The sequence below is a fragment of the Otolemur garnettii genome, unplaced genomic scaffold (genome assembly GCF_000181295.1).
Source record: "Otolemur garnettii isolate 467f Iridium unplaced genomic scaffold, OtoGar3 scaffold00038, whole genome shotgun sequence".
Classification (NCBI taxonomy): Eukaryota; Metazoa; Chordata; class Mammalia; order Primates; family Galagidae; genus Otolemur; species Otolemur garnettii.
The window spans coordinates 11,415,245-11,422,939 of record NW_003852433.1 but is presented as its reverse complement, the minus strand read 5'-3'; the positions used below and the strand labels follow the sequence as shown (position 1 = coordinate 11,422,939).

Sequence of the window (7,695 nt, the reverse complement as noted above, 5' to 3'; positions counted from 1 at the left end):
CCATTATTGTTGTTTGGCGGGCCGGGCTGGATTCGAACCCGCCACCTTAGGTGTATGTGGCTGGCGCCTTAGCCGCTTGAAGCACAGGCGCCGAGCCTGGAAAGCAGTTCTTGGAAATCCATTTGATCATTCAGAGAAAACTTTCCTACAAGTTACAAGGAAGTGCAAGCTTTCTCTCATAAAGTGAAGAAATAAGGCAGGTTTCCTAGTCTTTGAAAGTTCCCTATGGTCTGGCAGCTTATTACTGGGCACACAGAAGGCAATCTAACTTTTTGCAAATAAAAGCTCAATGAACAAGTGAATGAATGAAGTAATAAAAAGTAAGCATCCTTATTTGTCTTTCTTTCAAACATACACATGAATTGTTATAATCAATTATATATATCAATAATAGTTCAATAATGTATAATTTATATGTAAATATAAATTATTGCCCCAAATCATTTCCTTACCTCCTACAAAAATCAATACCCAAGTGTTTTGAGCATGAAAGAGCTAGGCATTTCTTTTCTTTAATTAAAACAATAATTACCTATCCTGGTGTTTGAGACCGAGTGAGCCTTACCTTATGGTGTTTTAATTTGTGTGGCTTGGTGAAGTGGTAAATGGATAAACAGCTGTTGCCTCCTCCAAACAGCTGTGTTTCCTAAAGCCATGTACTAATGCCAAGGCCAGATTCGGTGCCAGGAGTCTGCTCAGTGCACTAGAGTTCTTGATGCAAAGTCTGAGTTAAACAGCAGAATGGTTGGACACTCTGAGCCAGAGAAACCTGGGTTTGAACCCTGTATGTGGGGTTTGAGTCTCACTATGCAATAGCTGGGTATCATAAGCAGATATACTTTCCATATCTTTGAGCCTTCTCTTTCCTTTCTGTAAAATGGGAGTAATAATCCTAGTGTCTACTGAATTGAGTTGTTATGAGGATTAAAAGAGAGAACACGTGTCAAGTGTTTAGCAAAGTACTTGGCACTCAATAAATATTAGTTATGGTCTTTGTTGATATCTTGGGATTATTAAGCATCCACTTAAGAACCAGAATAGGGACCCTGACCCAAACCTACTGGGAAAATAAGAGGATTCAGATTTCAGTGAGTGCAATATTCAATTACATCATAGTAATTCCCAGAAAAGTCCCCTTTGTCCAATAGACTCAGATGCAGACAGCTCTCATCTCTCACATTTATCCTATTTAACCCTCCCATACCTGGAAAGATGGAGTAACCCCTTCTCCAGGGAGCTCCTAATGATGTATCTAATACCTCTCCCTTAAGGATCTTGTTGTGAGTAAAGAGGGAAGAGCAGATGAATGTCCACAGCAGGGGAGAAAATATTAACCAGCTCCTAATTATAGTTTCATCAATACTTTCAGTGTAAAGGGTAAACCTCACTTAAATAAAACTTAATTCCTTGATTACCAGAGTCACAAGAAAGAGGGTTGATTAAACCTGCACCCCTGCTGTGAAAATTCAGTCATATTGTCCTTAGCTCAAGCAATAATCATGTTATTGCAGGCAGCTGAGCTTAGTTTAAAAGAGTGAATCGCTAGACTTGAAAATGTACTGACGAGAGTGTAAATGAGGACAAATCCCGAAGAACAGTTTGGCAGCCATGGAAAAACTGAAAATGCTCGTGCCCTGTGACCTGATGACTCCATTTCTAGCGATTTACTCAAGACCAGTCGTCCTCAGCTGGGGACAACTTTATTCCCCAGGAGACATTTGGCAATGTCTAGAGACATTCTGGGTTGTCAAAATTGAAGGATGATATTAGTATCTGGTAGATAGAAGCCAGGAATACTGCTAAATAGCTTACAATTCACAGACAACAAGGAATTATCTGGGCCCAAATGTCAACAATGCTGTGTGAGAAACTCTGCCCTATGTTTATTGGTTAGTATACATTTGGTGCAAGTAATGGAAAATTCAATTGGTTGTCCTAAACCATAAGGACTTTTACTGTTTACTTGACAAGTCCAGACCAAGGATTGGCAAACTATAGCCTATGGGCCAGTCTGGTCCACTACCTGCTTTTATGATAGTTTTATTTGAACATAGTCATGCTTATTCATTTATAAATTATTATTATTATTATTTTGAGACCGAGCCTCAAGCTGTCCCCCTGGGTAGAGTGCTGTGGCATCACAGCTCACAGCAACCTCCAACTCCTGGGCTCAAGCGAGTCTCCTGCCTCAGCCTCCCAAGTAGCTGGGACCACAGGCGCCCGCCACAATGCCTGGCTATTTTTGCAGCCATCATTGTTTGGCAGGCCCAGGCTGGATTGAAACCTGCCACCTTAGGTATATGTGGCTGGTGCCTTAGCCACTTGAGCCACAGGCGCTGAGCCTCATTTATAAATTATTTTTGGATGCTTTTCTGCTACAAAAGAAGCGCTAAATGGTTGGAACAGTGACTGTATGACCTACAAATCCTAACATATTTACTGTCTGGCCCGCTACAGAGAAAAGTGTGCTGACTCCTGTTCTAGAGAAAGGCAGGCTTAGGGTTGGTTTTGTGGAACAAATATTTCATCAAGGATCAGGCTATGCTTATGCTTCCATGTCCTTAGCATGTTGGTTTTAGTCTTCAGGCATATTGCCTCCTGTGGCAGCAAAGTGGCTGCCAGAGCTCCAGATATCACATCTTCCATGATAGCGTCTAATGCAGAAAGAATGAGAAGGAAAAAGAAAATATATCCTGGAGTCAGTCTCTTGCTCAGGGGGAAAATCTTTCTTAGAAACCTCCAGACCAGTGATTTTAATCAGTGTGCTGTGAGAGGTGTGCCGCAAATTTTTTTAAAGATCATTAATTGGGCAGTGCCTGTGGCTCAAAGGAATAGGGTGCAGGCCCCATATACCGGAGGTGGCGGGTTCAAACTTGGCCCCGGCCAGGAAACTGCCAAATACATAAATAAATAAATAAATAAATAAAAACCATTAATTAAATTATTTTCAAAAGAATTTCAAAGCACAGTAAATATATACTTTTTTACTCTTTTTTTATCTACATAATTTAAGGATGCCACAGAAGTTTAACCATAGGTTCAAGTGTACTGTGAGATAAAAAATGGTTGAACAATACTGCTTCAGACCAATGGCTAGCAAAAGGTGATGTCATTGCCATATGTACTGGGTTGAATAGTATCCCCTCCCCCTCTCTCCACAAATGTTCACCTCCACCTGGAACCTATGAATGTGACATTATGTGGAAATAGGGTCTTTGCAGATGTATTCGAGTTAAGATGAGGTCATACTGGATTAGGGTAGGTCCTAATCCAATGACTAATGTTCTTATAATAAGAGGGAAACTTGGACACAGATATACAGAGGGAAGACAGCCATGTAAAGATGGAGACAGAGATTGGGGTCATGCTGTTCATGTCAAGGAATCCAGGGATTGTCAGCAACACTAGAACTGGGAGAAGCAAAGGATTCTCCTCTAGAGCCTTTGGAAGGAGCATGTCCCCGTTGGCACCTTGATTTCAGATTTCTGGTCTCCAGAACTATGAGAGAATAAATTCCTGTTGTCTTTTTGTTTGTCTGTTTGTTTTGAGATAGAGTCTCATTATGTCACCCTTAGTAGGGTGCCATGGGGTCACAGCTCACAGCAACCAAAAACTCTTGGGCTTAAGCAATTCTCTTACTGCCGCCTCCTAAGTAGCTGGGACTAGGTGCCTGCCACAATGCCTGGCTATTTTTTTGTTGTGGTTGTTGCAGTTGTCATTGTTGTTTGGCAGGCCCTGGCTGGGTTCCAACCCATCAGTCCCAGTGTATGGGCTAGTGCCCTAGCCATTGAGCTGTAGGTGCCGAGACTAAATTTCTGTTGTTTTAGGCCACTTAGTGTTTGGTAACCTGTTATAACAGCCCAGGAGGCTAACATATCACATGTATAAGTCAGAATTAGTTAGGCTATGAATATTGAAAAATACCCAAATCACAGTGGCTTAAACAAGACAGAAATTTACCTCCCTCCTACGTATAAAAAGATTGAGTAAGGTCGTAGGGGTCTCATGTTGCAGCTACAGGGACATCAGGGTCAAAGGCTCCTTCCATCTTGCACTTCCACTAGCTTGGATTCCTGTTATACTTGCGCATTCCCAAAATCACCAAGTAGGATTTTTTTTTTTTCTTCAGTTTTTGGCCGGGGCTGGGTTTGAACCCGACACCTTCAGCATATGGGGCTGGCACCCTACTCCTTTGAGTGACAGGTGCTGCCCACTTTTTTTTTTTTTTTTAATCATAGCTGTGTACATTAATGTAATCATGGGGTACAATGTGCTGGTTTTATATACAATTTGAAATATTTTCACCAAACTGGTTAACATAGCCTTCATGACATTTTCTTAGTTATTGTGTTTAGACATTTAACCAAGTAGAACTTTTGCTTACAAAAGTAGAACTTAGTCACGTGACCACACCTAGCTACATGGAATGCTAGGAAATGTAGTCTTTTGGCTAGGCATCAAGGTGCCCACCTTCTACATACAGGAGCTCTGTTATTAAAATGAAAGGGAGGAACAGAAGGTCTCTGCCTCACTATGGCTGTCTTAGAACAGAGACCAACAAACTGTGGACTGTCAAAATTTAATTGAAATTTTTGTGCAGATAAAGTATTCCTTAACTGTGAGACTATATTCCAAGACCCCCAGTGGGTGCCAGAAACCATGGATAGTACCAAACTCTATGTATAGTATATAGATAATATATATACATACTATCTATCTATCTATCCACTATATAGTATATAGTATATATACTATATACTATCTATCGTATCTACCCTTTTTTCCTATATATGCCTATAATAAAATTTAATTTATAAAAAAATAAAATAAATATAATTTATAAACATACTATCTATCTATCCACTATATAGTATATAGTATATCTATATAGATAGTATAGATACTATCTATCCTATATACCCTTTTTCCTATATATGCCTATAATAAAATTTAATTTATAAAAAAATAAAATAAAATAAATTTAATTTATAAATTAGGCATAGTCAGATGTTAACAACAACAACAAGAAAAATTATAACGATGTACCAGCATCATTACTCTTGTGCTTTGGGGCCATTATTAAGTAAAATAAGGATCACTTGTACAAAAACACTGTGACACCTGAACGGTCACACTGATAACTGAGACAGCTACTAAATGAGTAACAGAGAGGTGGCATACACACTGTGGATAGGCTGGACCAAGAGATGAGTCATGTCCTGTTTAGGATGGAGCAGCATGGCTCAGGATTCCACCATGCTACTCAGAATGGTGAGCAATTTAAAACTCGCTAATTTTTCTTTTTTTCAAGATGGAGTCTCACTGTACTGTCCTCGGTAGAGCGCTGTGGCGTCATGGCTCATAGCAACCTCAAACTCTTGGGCTTAAGCGATTCTCTTGTGTCAGCCTCCTTAGTAGCTGGGACTATAGGCACCTGCCACAATGCCTGGCTATTTTTTGTTGCAGTTGTCACTGTCATTTAGCAGGCCCAGGTGGGGCTGGAACCCGCCAGATTTGGTGTATGTGGTTGGTGCCCTACTCACTGAGCTATGGGCGCCGAGCCTTCTTTCAGTATTTCTACAAACCTGTCTCGGATTAGATTCACCAGAAAGCATACCAACTACAGGCCAGTTGTGTCTCTAGTGATGTCATTAACCAGAAGATATATGAGATCCAAGACATCTATGAGAACAGCTGGACTGAGCTCCCTGAAGATTCTTTTTCTTTTTTTTGAGACAGAGCCTCTGTCCCCCTGGGTAGAGTGCTGTGGCATCACAGCTTGCATCAACCTCCAACTCCTGGGTTCAAGCGAGTCTCCTGCCTCAGCCTCCCAAGTAGCTGGTACAACAGGCACCCACCACAACGCCCAGCTATTTTTTGGTTGCAACCATCATTGTTGTTTGGCAGGCCCGGGCTGGATTCGAACCTACCACCTTAGATGTATGTGGCTGGCGCCTTAGCCACTTGAGCCACAGGTGCCAAGCCTCACTGAAGATTCTTCAAGAGCACACCTTGGCCTGAGGCTGAAGCCATTGCTCCACTGGTTGGCAGTGATGCTATCTTCCTGATTTTAGACAAAGAATTATACTGCAAGCACATACATGCCAGTGTCTGTGTGGGGCTCTCCTTGGAGCAGAGGTTTGAATCCTGCTACAACTACTGCAATCTCTTCAACTACATTCTTTCTTTCTTTCTTTCTCTCTCTCTTTTTTTTTTTTTTTTTACAGACAGAGTCTCACTTTGTCACCCTCGGTAGAGTGCCGTGGTGTCACAGCTCATGGCAACCTTCAACTCTTCAGCTTAGGTGATTCTCTTGCCTCAGCCTCACTGGTAACTGGGACTACAGGCACCCGGCTATATTTTTGTTGCAGTTTGGCCAGGGCCAGGCTTGAACCCATCACCCTTGGTATATGGGGCCAGCGCCCTACTCACTGAACCACAGGCACTGCCTTTTTTTTTTTTTTTGAGACAGAGTCTCACTATGTCGCCCTGGGTAGAGTGCGTGGCATGACAGCTCACAGCAACCTCAAACTCCTGGGGTTAAGCAATTCTCTTGCCTCAGCCTACTGAGTAGCTGAGACTACAGGTGCCTGCCACAACACTTGGCTATTTTTTTGTTGCAATTGTCATTGTTTTAGCTGGCCTGGGCCAGGTTTGAACCTGCCAGCCTTGGTGTATGTGGCTGGCTCCATAACCACTGTGCTACAGATGCCAAGCCTTCAACTACATTCTTAATGCTGATGGTCTTGCTTCCCTTGAACTACCCAACCAGTGGCTCTGGGATATCATTGATAAGTTCATCCACCCTTCCCATGATTTAGTCAGAATTGCTGTTAAGACTGCCAAGAAGTCAGAAGAGGAGATTGACTTCCTTTATACCAATCCCCAAATCTAGAATATTCACAGCATCCCCAGTGTCCTTCATTTTTTAGGAGACAAATCCAATACCAACTGGAAGCTGTTGGTATACACACAAGTGGAGGTGACACTGAGAGTGTGTCTGGGGAGTACGACAGCACTCCCCCTACAAGATGCTTGGTCACTACAGCCTGCTGAGGCTTCTGCGCCTGCACTCCTTATTGAGAGATGACTAGCAGGCCATTAAGGTGCTGGAGAACATTGAACTGAAGAAGAGCACGTATTCCCGTGGGCCAGAGTGCCCGGCCACCACATACTATTATGTTGGTTTTGCATATTTGATGATGTGTTGCTATCAGGATGCCATCCGGGTCTTGGCCACCATCCTCTTCTACCTTCAGAGGACCAAGAGTACATTCCAGAGGACCACATATAAGTATGGATGATCAACAAGCAGAATGAGCAGGTGCATGTGCTGCTGGCCACTGTCCTCACTATGTACCCCATGCATACGATGAGAGCATTCACCGCCAGCTGTGGGAGAAGTCTGGGAAAAGATGCTACACATGCTGAAAGGTGGCCTGCAGGTCTATAAGGAACTTTCCAGCTACTCCTGCTTCAAGTTCCTGTTGCCTGTCATACCCAGCTATGACAATGTGCATCTGAAGTACCACAGAGAGCCTTCCTGCAGCAGCTGAAGGAGTTTGCTGATGAAGTGCAGCCATGGGCCCAGTTCCCAACCATCTGCAGCTTCCTCCAACTCTACCCCATGCCTGGGGCCACACTGGATTGCTTCCTGGACCTCACAGAACGGGAGTTCCAGATCCAGCTTCTTTT

At 42.7% G+C, this 7,695-nt stretch overlaps 1 pseudogene; it reads left to right on the top strand.

The window, feature by feature from the left end:
• The window catches only part of LOC100945677, a 13,552-nt pseudogene that overhangs the window by 4,490 nt on the left and 1,367 nt on the right, over positions 1–7,695 (top strand).